The sequence below is a fragment of the Balaenoptera borealis genome (assembly GCF_965194805.1).
Source record: "Balaenoptera borealis genome assembly, chromosome: 10".
NCBI lineage: Eukaryota > Metazoa > Chordata > Mammalia > Artiodactyla > Balaenopteridae > Balaenoptera > Balaenoptera borealis.
In genome coordinates this window covers 78,678,074-78,691,267 of record NC_138874.1, presented here as the reverse complement: position 1 = coordinate 78,691,267, position 13,194 = coordinate 78,678,074, and the positions used below count along the sequence as shown (strand labels likewise).

The following is a 13,194-nucleotide window of genomic DNA, read 5'->3' as shown; positions in this document are numbered from 1 at the left end:
GTGTTGTTCCTATTAGTTCTGTATGCAAGCTGATGTTAGCAATAGTGATATTTATTTCTACTTTTTATTTGGATTCTTTGAAATTATGCTTTAATTAAATTGTGACTAACCACAGACCATTTAGCATATTTAACTCAGTTTTGTTTTGAGAAACTTTGTATTAATTTTGCCCATGTGTTACCATTTAGCTATTTTTCTAGAAGAGTTTGGGATAAGTTCAATTGATTTTTTTCCATAATAGATCTCTTAGGGGTAGTTTTGCAGAATGCACATAAACTTAATGTAATGCACTTAGTTAAGGTAAAGTGTGATGTCTTTTTCAGCCTATGTATAAACTATTATTTCTGATTATCTAAACATTAACATAAATATTTTACTTTGTCATTGATTTTTGTGATACTGTTACAGTAAGAAGAATAAAATTTCAGGAAGAATAACATACTACTATAATACCTAAAAAAGAACACATCTGTTAACAAAATGTTATGTCTTAATTATATTATATTCATTGATTTTTATTTGTAATGTGACTAGATCTGGAATGTAAAGTCACAAATGGGAGAGAAAGTCACCATAGCATTTTGATTAGATTTCATTAATAGTATGAAATTATGAAAATATTATAGTCTATTAGCCATACCAGGAAACTTGCCTGTTGTTAACTGCTTTAAGAGTAGAAACTTGCTAACACGTGGTACTATTTGACTTTGTTGACAATACGATGAGTTTGAAATGGTATCACCCTATGCTTTTAATTTGCATGTTTCTGAATTTAAAATCCAAATTTTATTTTTTTTGTTTTGAAGATTTTTACAAACATTAGATTTTTATACCATTCCTCATGCTTGAAAATGCCATTTTTATAGAAGAGAATTGAACTTTTGTCCAACACTTACCTACATTATTTTAATATATTTAAACAACATTTTTTTCTTTCATAAGAAAAAAGAAAGGATTAATTTTAGGGCTCAGTATTTCCCTTTAAGCATAGGCAGTTATAGTCTCTTTATATATTTTAAGACTATGCTTTTTCTAAATTAGCTCACTGTAAACAGAAGGATTCATGTATTTGGCTTTTTAAAATTTTTGCATTTAAAGAGGTGCACCACTGAGTAAAATGAGAGGATTAAATCATCACCTGCTTAACACAAAGGGCAGAGTGTCTTACTTCTTTAGTATTTCATACTGTATCTGATTCATTTTACACCCCCCCGATTAAGAAATACATACATATTTCAGAAGAATAAGCTAGTCTTACCTTTGAAATCGCCCACAAAATCATTGTGTTTAGAATTTGGAACACATATTTCCGAAGAAGCAATACTCTGAAATTTAGAGATTTAAGTAGTGATTAAGTGTTCAGAAAAGTTCTTACGTGAATGCAACTGAAAAATGACTTGGGTTGGCTGGAAAAATCTGATCACTAGTCTATAATCTCCTTTTCTCTGAGAAAATGCATTCCATACCCCTTTCTTGCTATAAGGACCCTCAAGAGAGTTCACCTGTGACCTCTGCAGTGGTGACCAGCTGCTTGTAAATATGAGTGAGCCGTAGACAAAGAAGGTCCCATGGGTAATTTGTGGGGAATTCCCTGGGATCTTACCATTTTCCGTTCATAAAATTAGAAATCTGAACACTTTCCCATTTAGTTTTGAGATTATTTGCGTAAAGTTAATTAGGATCACACCTATTATTTTATTTTTTGCATATTTTTACCCCATTTCAACCTGTAATGTAATTATGTAGCTGGCAAGATTTGTGTTCAGTTGAAGATATAGTTGCTTTTCAGTTTACATAGTGGTATATCCAATTGTCATATGCAAAATATTTTTATAGATAAAATTATGTTTCTATATAGGGGAGTACATAGATGATATCTCAGCTGTGAGCATTTTGTAATTTGAACATATGTAAATTCAGGTTTTCATTCTTTCAAATGTGAGTGCAAAGAGGGCCAGAAGAATAGAATAGTAAAAAAAGGCATGGACTTTAAAATCAGACAGAGTTCATTCAAATTCCAGCTCAAAGTTATGAATGTAGTCAAATTTCTTAACTTTTCCGAGCCTTGATTCTTTATCTATGAAATACTAGTAATACTTCAAAGGAGTATTTACCACGTCAATCTTGAATTCTCCTCTTTAACCTCTCTCTTCATCTGTCACCATCTCATTAAATGGAAGTATAATCTGCTCTATTGTTTGAACCAAAACCACAGAATCATCCTTGATTCCTCTTTTTTTCTCTCAACACAGGAAACCCCATCTACCAAACATATCCTCAATGCATTCACTTTTCTCTGCCTACACTCGGACATTCTATCCAAACTACCGTCTTCTGTACCTACACTGCTGACTAGTGCTCCCTCAATTCTGTCTTCACGTAGTAGTTGGAGAAATCATTTTTAAATAACATTAATCAGGTACTACAGTCCTTAATCCCTGTTTAAAGCCCTTTTAGTCATTGCATTCAGACTAAAATCCCTGCAGTGACCCCATGAGTTTCAGTGTTATCTGTCCCTCCCCACCACTTAATGCTCCATTATTCCACTCCTCCCCTTCCTTATTCTTGTTTTTGTTCCTTGCCTCAAGGCCTTTGCACAAAATATTTTCAGCACCTGGAATGGTCTTTCTTGGCCTTCTCATGGTTAGCTTCTCAGTGTTCATTTCTGAGTTTAATTATCTTGGCTTCAAAGAGGTCTTCCTTAACCACCCTATATAAAGTACGCTTGGCCCCAACAAAGTCACTCTTTAACATATCATCCTCTCTCACTTTCCTTATAGCACTTATTAATAAAATTATTAATTGTCAATTTCAACCAGCATCACCAGTTACTGATTGAATCAGGCCCTGCTACTCGCCACTTACAAAATCAATTACCTACTCATAAATAGTAGAAGAAAAAGGTGCCTTTAATCAGAATGCCGGCAATCTGAGGAGATGGTGGACTCAGCGCTCCCCAAAAACCACCGCCAAAGATTCTGCTTGACCATGAAAGTTTTAAAGGGAAACAGAGGAGTAATCTCAGTTAATCACTGAGATAGGGGGTCAGAGTCATCACCATCCCCCAACTGCGTGCAGGCTCCTAGACTCCTTGTGATCTTCCTCCAGATATTATCTTGTCCACACAGTTTGGTCAGTTTGTTTGGGAGATTACTGAAGGGGAAGCTAGGGAAGAGATCTGGTCATCTGCGAATTACTTATTCTTCATTTCTACTTCTTTGATCTATGGAAAGAACTGACAAGTTAGGCAAGGTATTGTGTGATCAAAAGATTTGAAAGGTGTGCTAGGGCTGGAGATGAGTAGAGCATGGGGGTACTGGTTTAAAAGTTAGTTGCAACATAGCTTTGCTAAAGTGACAAGGAAAGGGACTTCCTGCTGAGGGTGGTTTCCCACAAGGAGCTGCTTACACACCTGCCCAGTAAAAATGAGAAAATAAGTACCATGAAGGCAGGGATTTAGTCAGTCTTATTCATGCTGTATCTGCAACACCCAGAACAGTCCTTGGCAACTATTAGGTGCTCACTATGTAATTGTGAAAATCACTGATGGCTGCTGCTAGTAATTTTCCATAAATATATGTGTGTGTGTGTGTGTGTGTGTGTGTGTGTGTTCTTGAACAACTGTGCTAATTGTTATGGAGAATACAAAGTTGATCAGACAGTGATAATCTTCTGGCACAGAAGAGGGGCTAAAATGTGTACTCCAAATCAACTTACAAGTAGAAGATAAAACAAGGTACGGTATAATAAAACTGTTTTTTCTTTAAGTGGAATATACTACACAGAGTATGCCATTTACCCTGGTCTTCAATGGCATAAAATTTCATGAGCAAATGTCAAGTTAATTTTGAAACAATTACTGGAACAGTGCTAATTGAGGCAGAAAATAGTTTTAATGTGTGTAGGCTGAATTATTCCTCAGGTGCCCTTGAGGTTTGCATATAATACTATAATGGAGCATAGGCAATGTCAGTTTTGCAGTGAAGCTTTCATGTTTTATAGAATTAATTCACAATATTTAAAAGTGTGGCATATTGTATAACATTTACAGAAACTTTTCCTCACTCTCTTGTTTGCGATGAGAATTCTGTTTAAAGCTTTGCAAATCTCTTGATGGGATATAAATGATATTTGGAGTAAGAACTGAAATTCCATGGAGCATATTGTGTCCCTCACTCTAGCACTTAATCAGACATTTGTAGTCAAATTACTTTCATTTCCTTTTTTTTTTTTTTCACTCTGAAGTAACATTTTCCAGGTATTTTGGAGAATTAATTAGTTTCCATTAATTAATTTGTTTTCATTATGGCTTTAATAACTCTACTGAATCTCAGAGTAACTCGTAATGGTGTGGACCTTGTTTGCCAAATGCAATACAATATCCTTTGTTTGAATGGAATTCTTCTGTTGATGTCAGTCAATTAACTAAAGCTGTTTTTAAATGCCTACCTTATAAGCTACTTTGTGCCCAGGGCACTGTAGGGACTCCAGGAGTAGACAACTAGTAGTAATGATAGTTACTACATTAAACAACTTTACAATCTAGTTTGGTAGAAAAGACTAACTATAAGACCGTCTAAAATGAATGCAAAATATAATTAATCTTCCGCAATATGTAGTATGAATAATAAGTGATAGGAAATGTCTTAGGGCAATTGATGAAGTTCAACAGAGCTCCATTTTCATTTTCCCATAGTCTCCAGTCCCACAGAATTTACTTACGTGTTTATCATCATACCAGAAAGTCTACTCTTGGTTATTTTGTCCCCAAGTCTGAATACTCCTTAGTCTTATGGAGATTCTATTAAACCATAATAGGCAACACTCAACAAAGTCAACATCTATGGAGTGTCTAGGGGAAAGGGAAGAGGACCGACTGAAGGAATAAAGGAACAAATAGCTAATGAGCACTTAATGAATTTCAGTTATATATGTCCATGTGTTTTCTCACTTAATCCTAATAATTATCTTGCAAAATAGATATCGTTGTGCACATTTCACAGTTGAAGAAACAGGCTCAGAGGCAGAACTTGCGCCAGATAGCTCAGCTAGTAAGTAACACAGAGAGAGAACGTAAGCTCCTCTTTCCAAAGCTACACTCTTTCTGCAGCATCATATAACCTACTGGATTAAAAAAAAAAAAAAATCTATAAAAGAAGTATAATACAAAAAGAGGTGATTCTAGGTGTTTTGGGATGATTGGATTCATTTCAATTTATTAGTTTTCTTTATTGTGTGATTTACCCCCAGTGAGCCTAAGAATAACACACAGTAGAATGGGTCTTTATAACCAAGTACATTATAGAATGAAATAATCAAATCTCCATTTGATGAGACTCATTTTTCTGTCTTCAAGAAGTTCTCAAACTAAGGTGGGATACAGCTAAACATCAACAATTATAAAACAGAAAGTGTTAACAGTGAAATTCAAGAGATGAACCTTTTTCTTCATGACTATTCTCTCCTTCATTATCACTTAAATTCTTTCTGTAAAGTGGTTTGTTAAGGAAAATAAATTTGGGAGGATTAAAATATGATCATGCTCTTCTGCACAATTTATAAAAGAATAATACTTAAAAGGCTAATTCAGGTTGTTAAAATATTTTGGTGAAGTTATACAGTACTCCGTCAAGAATCTGTTTCTTATGTGGATCTAATTTGCATGTTGCATTTACTAAAGGACTACCAGTTTGGTGCTTTGCTTCATCTTTTCAAAACTAAACTAATAGTTTTAGTTTTAATATTTCCTACAAATGGCTTAGGGTTATTTAAGGAAGCTTCATAATACCTGTATTATGTACATACTTACCCACTTTCTGAGAATTCCTCTGTAGTCCTTTACTTGCATATGTCAAGAAATATATAGGAAGAGTCTGGAGAGGAAAAAAAGGAGAATGCAATTTTTTTAAAGTGAGAAATTGATTAATGCTGTGATCATCTGTGATCTACCTCTGCAACTATCCAGTATGGTAGCCACCAGACACCTGTAGCCACTGAGCACTTAAAGTATGGCTAGTCCCAATTGAGATGTGCTGAAAGTGTAAAGTATACACCAGGCTTTAAAGACTTAGAACGTATATATATATATATATATATATATATATATATATATACATACATATTTGTGTGTGTGTGTGTCTGTATACACACACATACACAGAGAGAGAGAGTGTGCACAGTGGCATCTCATGAATATTTTTATATTGATTACATGTTTAAATGATAATATTTTAGACAAATTGGATTAAAATATATATTAAAGTTAATTTCATCTGTCTATTTCATTTGACTTTTCTGTGGCTGCTAGAAAATTTTAAACTACATATATGGCTCAAATTATATTTCTACTGAACAGAAATTATCTAAAGAGGCAAATCATCATAGACATCCCTTCCATACCTTGATACTGATTCTTATTGCCTGTAACTTTGGAATTCAAGCCCATGGCGTGGAAAGCATACCGAGGGAGGTATCTATGGCCAAGTCATCTCAACTCATGTATCACATTTATTACTTACCCACCATCCATCAGGAAGTGCAGAGGTGAAAAAGATGGAGCTTTTGCTGTCCATCTGGATGCCTGGGTAAGACAAGCATCCACTCAACAGTAATTCAAGGCATGATGAGCAAGGAGCCCTAAAAGACTGGGAAAGTGCCTGTGGTTTCAAGAAAGCAAAAACAAAAACAAAAACAAAAAACCTCATTTAAGTGTTTAAGGGGAAAGAATTTGGTTAGAGATTGTCCACTGAAAAAAATGCACAACCTAAAGTTTGAGAATTATGCTTTATTCAGTGGACATGCTGAGGACTTAAGCCTGGAAGACAGCCTCTCATATAGCTCTGAGGGACTATTCCAAAGAGGTGAGGGAGGAGCCAGGATATATAGGAGTTTTTGCAAAAACAAAAAAACAAAAGAAAAACAAATCAAAACAACAACAAAAAGGTAGTCAAAAAATCAAAAGATTACTGTTAATTAAAGAAAAAACCAGACATCTCAAGTTAATGAATTTAGTATTTTTCTTTGTATGGGAAAATGCAAGAGTCTGGGCTCTCTGAAATCATTCCTTTGATGTGCACCTTAACTATCAGGGGCCAGTATCCTGGGGTTTTTTTCTGCATCCTGAATCCCCTCAGGGTGCACAGCTGGGGACAGCTGCAGTAGCCATTGGCTGATGGCCACAACATCCTTTGTTTACTGATATGGCAGGTGACTTTCTTCCTCCACAAGATAGAGGACCAGTCTATCCCCAGGGAATAGCATAAGCAAACCTGAACAGTGGAAAAGGAAAAGACATTCCAATAAGAGTGAGTAATCCATTTGACCCAGAATAGAGAAATAGAAAACAAGTAAAAAAAAAAAAAAAAGTGATGCTTGAATCGTGGAAGCCTTGAGTGCCAAGGTGGCAAAGCATTTGTCTTTAATGTGTCAGACTAGACTCTGGGGAGCCACTGAAGGTGTATAGACATAACAAAGCTATAGTTTTGAAGAGTTAACATGAAACAATGGCATTTGGATTCAAATTGGAAAAATTTAATTAGGACACTACTGTAGCCTTTCAGACAGAAGGTAATGAGGACTCACAGTAAGATGACGGAATGAGGATAGAAGGAAGAAATGGACATCAAAGATATTCCTGAGGTATTTCATTATCTTGAGGCCTAAATGGACCCATTCTATAATCGCACTTCATCCTGTGTTTGTTCGTGCATACACGTGCGTGTGTGTGTGTGTGTGTGTGTGTGTACTGTGAAAAGGAGTAAGATAAGTGTGTACAAAGAGTCTACAAAGTCTACAAAGACATGGGTTTTAACTTGAACATAGATCACAAAAGTGCACTCATTTATGCATTTATGATGATAACCACCGTAGTTCATCTAATTGCTATAGGAAAAGTCTGTCCCTCACATTCCACATGAGAACATAATGGCTGTCCCAAGGGAGTTAGGAAATTTTGTCTCGGACTTTTTTTTTTTTTTTTTGGCTGTGGTGGGTTTTCGTTGCTGCGCACAGGCTTTCTCTAGTTGTGGCGAGTGGGGGCTACTCTTCCTTGCTGTGCGTGGGCTTCTCATTGCGGTGGCTTCTCTTGTTGCGGAACACAGGCTCTAGGCACGTGGGCTTCAGTAGTTGTGGCTCACGGGCTCTAGAGCGCAGGCTCAGTAGTTGTGGCGCACGGGCTTAGCTGCTCCGTGGCATGTGGGATCTTCCCGGACCAGGGCTCGGACCCATGTCCCCTGCATTAGGAGGTGGATTCTTAACCACTGCGTGTCTTGGGCTCTTTTGACTGTAGCAGAGAAAGGGACAAGATAGATATGAGAATCTGCCCATGTGACAGGACAAAATATGATAGTTGTCATGTGGAGGTAGGGCAAAGACAGCAAAAGTGTCCTGGGAATCTGTTCTCAGCCTTTGGGTCTAGATAAGCAATTGTTGGATTGAAAACTTGCTCTTTGTTTCTTTATAAACTGGTCTGAGATCGTGTGTGTCTCTGTGTGTGTGTGTGTGTGTGTGTGTGTGTGTGTGTGTGTCCCCTGCAATGACAGAATTTTCTTTTTGTTCTCCCTTCATGTTTAAGGAAGCTTTCTTCAAGTGTTAGCTTTCTTCAGCTATGCTAAAGCCCTTCAAGAAAAGTGGTTATATACATGCTTAGTTTATAGTTGTAAATTGGCATAAATAAATTTCTTTTTTTTTTAATATCTATTTATTTATTGGCTGCATCGGGTCTTAGTTGCGGCTCACAGGATCTTTCATTGCAGTGTGCTGGCTTCTCTCTAGTTGTGGCATTCAGGCTCCAGAGCGCATGAGCTCTGTAGTTGCGGCACGCAGGCTCTCTAGTTGTGGCGCATGGGCTTAGTTGCCCCGCGGCATGTGGGATCTTATTTCCCTGACCAGGGGTCGAACCGGCGTCTCCTGCATTGCAAGATGGATTCTTAACCACTGGACCACCGGGGAAGTCCCATGGCTTAATTCTGTTTAAAAAATTCTGAGGGATTTCCCTGGTGGTGCAGTGGCTAAGACTCCACGCTTCTAATGCAGGGGGCCCGGGTTCGATCCCTGGCCAGGGAACTGGATCCCACATGCATGCTGCAACTAACAGTTCACATGCCACAACTAAGGAGACCACATGTAGCAACTAAGACCGGAACAACCAAATAAATAAATAAATATTTTTTTTAAAAAAAAGATTAAAAAAAAAATTCTGAGCACAAGTTTACAAAGAAAGTAATTTTCCTATTGATAACAGATAGTATTTGTGTCATTTTTCATTGTCTGATACCCAAATTATGTTCATATTCTCCAGCCAATTTAAATATTAGTAACAAAATAGAGATAGTTGATGATATATATTCCTAATCTTAAGGGAATTCAATGAATTTATTTAAATTTCTAGCAGTTGTTTCAGGCATGAAAAAAAAAGTATGTACCTGTATCCCCTTTTTCTTGACCTATATCAGTATTCCTGTCCTAAGATAGACTAAGTATTTCTCAAGAGAAATATAGTTATTTAGGTGTGGCATGTTTTATAAATGCAAATATGAGAGTAAACTGTGATTCAGTCATAAACACTACTCAAACATCACTAAAAAGGGTCTCATTTTGTTCTTCAATACTCATTTTTTAAGTCTTTGTCTATGAACAGTATGCTTGCACAAGCCTCATTTTTTCTTCTGAGAAATGTAAGAGCTGTCTCCTCCTAGTCAGAACATTTCTGTAATTTAAAATCATTTCTCCCAGATATAAAGACCCCGAGCTTTATTTCCAGAAGGAAAAATAAAGAATCAAACTGCAGAAAGGGAACTTTCCCAAAGCAAAGCTATAATGAATAGCAGCAGTTTGAGTCTTCCTTAAGGTGTATTTACCCAGTTTGTGAGAAATAAATGACCCATTTCAAACACTGAATCCTCATTCTATGTCAGGATTTTAGCTCTTTACCCAAAACCAAGTATACATAATAATGAGTCCATAGACAGTCTGTATTTCTAAGTAATTCTTGCCTTATATTGAAAGATAAGGTAGAGAAGCTTTGGAGCAGCTTCCCTGACATTAATATTAATATATTAATATTAAAAAATTCATAGTACTTGTAGATGTTGCTTTAGTATAAAATAATATACAATTAGGGTAGTAAGCTTACTCTCACATAGTAGATTTACAAATACATGGCTTGCTTTTTATTTATACCTATCAGTTGGCAGTATGGTACAAGAGAAATGACTTTGAAGTAAATGGGATCTACTAATCCTGGCTCCAGAAACTTTGGTTTTGATCTGGACAAATTTCAGAACGTCTCTGACTCAGTCTCCTCATTTGAAAGAGGAAGTAATGATACATTCTACTTCAGAGAATGATTTTTGAAGATTGCTTGTGAGACCAGAGACTTAAGAAACCAAGAGAGTAACTCATAAACTGTTAGTACCTTTAGCGTGTTACCCTAACTGTATAAAATATACATGGATTAAAACAGACCCAGAACATTTGCTTTAATTATTCCCTTGTGTATGATTGTTGTACTGTCATAATTTGCCCCAGGTAGCTATCACTAGGAAGTCAAAGAATGATTCAGAGATGCTGACTGGATTAAGTGTAAAGTACATCGGCCTGTCCTGGAGGGACTGTTTCTTGACAAACTTATCAGTGACAAGAACATGTTCATTCATTCAACCAGTAAACATCTTTTGAGTCCTAACGTGTACCAGCCATTACTCTAGGCATTGCATATACAGTGTACGTTTTTCTTAGCGTCATGCCTCTTTGTTTTTGGTGCATCTTGGAAAACACTCTTGTCCACTCCTTTGACCTAATCCTCTCAATTTCATCTCTCCCTCTGGGTCAAAGCATCTTGAACCTTTCATTCAAGAACAACGATTTGGAAATTTAAATACAAGAATCACTTGCAGTTTAAAACTATTTCCTGAGCACTAGCCCTAGTGATAATAGTTTCGATTCTGCGTAGGGACCAGGAAATAGGCCTCATAATCATGTGCTCAGAAGATTCTGATCAAAAAGCTAGTCTATATCTGTATATCTTGGTGTTACTCGAGATGTTTATATCCTAAGTATTCTCATCTAAATGGATTTTACGATTTTTTTAATGAGTGGTAACTGCTTATCAGATTTATAGGTAACTTATTCTGGGGAGAAAACAAACAGAAATACTGGTTATAATCAGACTTATTAAAGAACATATGTTCCACTATTTGGTTGAAATAAGTCAATCTATGATTTGAAAAATAAACGTTGAGATTCAAGTGATCAGCTCTATAGCAGTTGGCTAGTCTTAATAAGAAGGTAATCAGAAAATTTTCCCATTTTTCTGTGCCATGTAAACTACAACTAAGCTAAACAAACAAGACTTGAACCTTAGTCAAGAGGTTAAGAAATCTATAACATTGATAATAATCATCTTTTGATAATAGCCCAAGAATATACGGTTACTTTGTTTCTGATGATACTGTGAATATTTTAAAGGTACAAAATCTTTTGAATAAATTCTAAATTAAATTTTTATGTAAGTGGTTTTTGGTTTTGGTTGGGTATATAAGGTATGAACAATATGAGTACATCTAGATGACCTGTTGTTTTGTCTCAGAACCAGTCCTGTCATTAGACAGGCTAGAGAGGAATGATTATGATTTTTTGTGTGTGTGTGAATTGCTAACTGGATATTCATGAACTAGTGTGCCCTAGCAACTAGTCAGTTGCTAGGTTAACACAACTAGTCAGTTGTGTTAACCAGCTGCTATGTACTTACCACTATGCTAGCTACTGCTGGGAAGGCTACAAGAGAAACAAGATAAAAAAAAAAAAAAGAAAGAAAGGTCTCCTGTGAATAACAAAAGGTTTGAGTAACCTGGGGGGAAAGAAATTGTGTTGCAGTATCTAGCGAAAAGGATAATACAACCCTTTATTCTGTGTGGTTTACAGTATAAAACAGACATTTACCAGACCAGGCCCCCTGCCTTTTCTTTTCCCTTTGGCAACACTATTGTACATTCATGTGCAAAACTTGTAAGGGAGTCAAAAAATCAAAATGAAGTTTAAATGGTAAAAGGCAAAAAATAGTATTATTCACCATAAGAAGAGAAAATTATAGAACTTAGATTTACTACCTTTGGATTCAAGAAAACTTTTCTACGAGTGGGAATGCCATAGAGTTGTGAGATGCACTTAGAGTTACTTAGAAACAGGATGAGATAAAGATCATTGAGGAATGGTTTAGGTGCAGCTCTACTTACTGATGGGAGAAGGTAGCTTAGATAAATTCTGAAGGCACTTAAGAACTGTGTTTTTGTAATTTATTGATTTCTTTATTTATTTTTTTCTGCTCAATAGTGATCAGACCGAAATAGTTGTGATTGACTTTGAGAAATTTTTCATTTTCAGCATCTGGCACAAACACATCTAGGTCAAACTTGAAAATCCAGGCTTTAGAAGGAGAACAGAAAAACATCAATTAGCAATGAGCTTTCCTTTCCCGTTTTCTCGTTTCACGAAATAAGAAACTGAGGCATGGGGAGGTTTTCCTCCATCACCGTCTTCACTTGGAGAACAGGTGACAATATGTGGAACTAGAATCAAAGTCTTGGGACCCTCTGACTCATTTTCCTTTCCCTCCACATGCCATCCGTTGTGGGTCACAAGTCATATAAAGAGGATATTATTGTTCTCTTTACTTTCATACATTCTCCAAACATTTTTTTTGTGAAAAGAATATTTTACCCCAATGAAGAAAATTGTTCTGTCACCAAGAAAAAAGCTTTCTCTTTCGACACAGAGATTTCCGTGCCAAAAACTAATTGCTTAGCCTAAAAATGCTGCACTTGTTTCATGCATTAGTAAAATCAATTCTCTTCTCTATAATACTGCTCAGCCATTGTATCTGTCAGCACTCTGGGTGTGAAGCTAAAGTCTAAAACTGTGTCGCCAGAAACAAAGGTTTATAAAGCTCAAACACGTGGATTAATTTTCGGGCTGATTTTTGCAGTTTACGAGCTCTGTAGGCATTGTGCTTTTCTTCTGTTTCCCTCTGTAACCCAACATTTAGATCAGAGGGCCTGGGGTGGTATTAGCTCCCCAATAATAATTAGAGAAAGGGAAAGGAAATGAGGTGCCTTTGTTCATTTCTTCAAAACTTTCTGGAACACTTACTCTCTGTCAAACATTGGTAGGTACCAGGAATGTGGACACATGTGATTG

General features: G+C 36.2%; 1 protein-coding gene across 2 annotated transcripts in view; it reads left to right on the top strand.

Moving 5' to 3' along the window:
• Positions 1-13,194, top strand: part of PRKG1 (protein kinase cGMP-dependent 1) — a 1,237,939-nt gene that overhangs the window by 574,878 nt on the left and 649,867 nt on the right. The gene's annotated exons all lie outside the window — the stretch shown is intronic.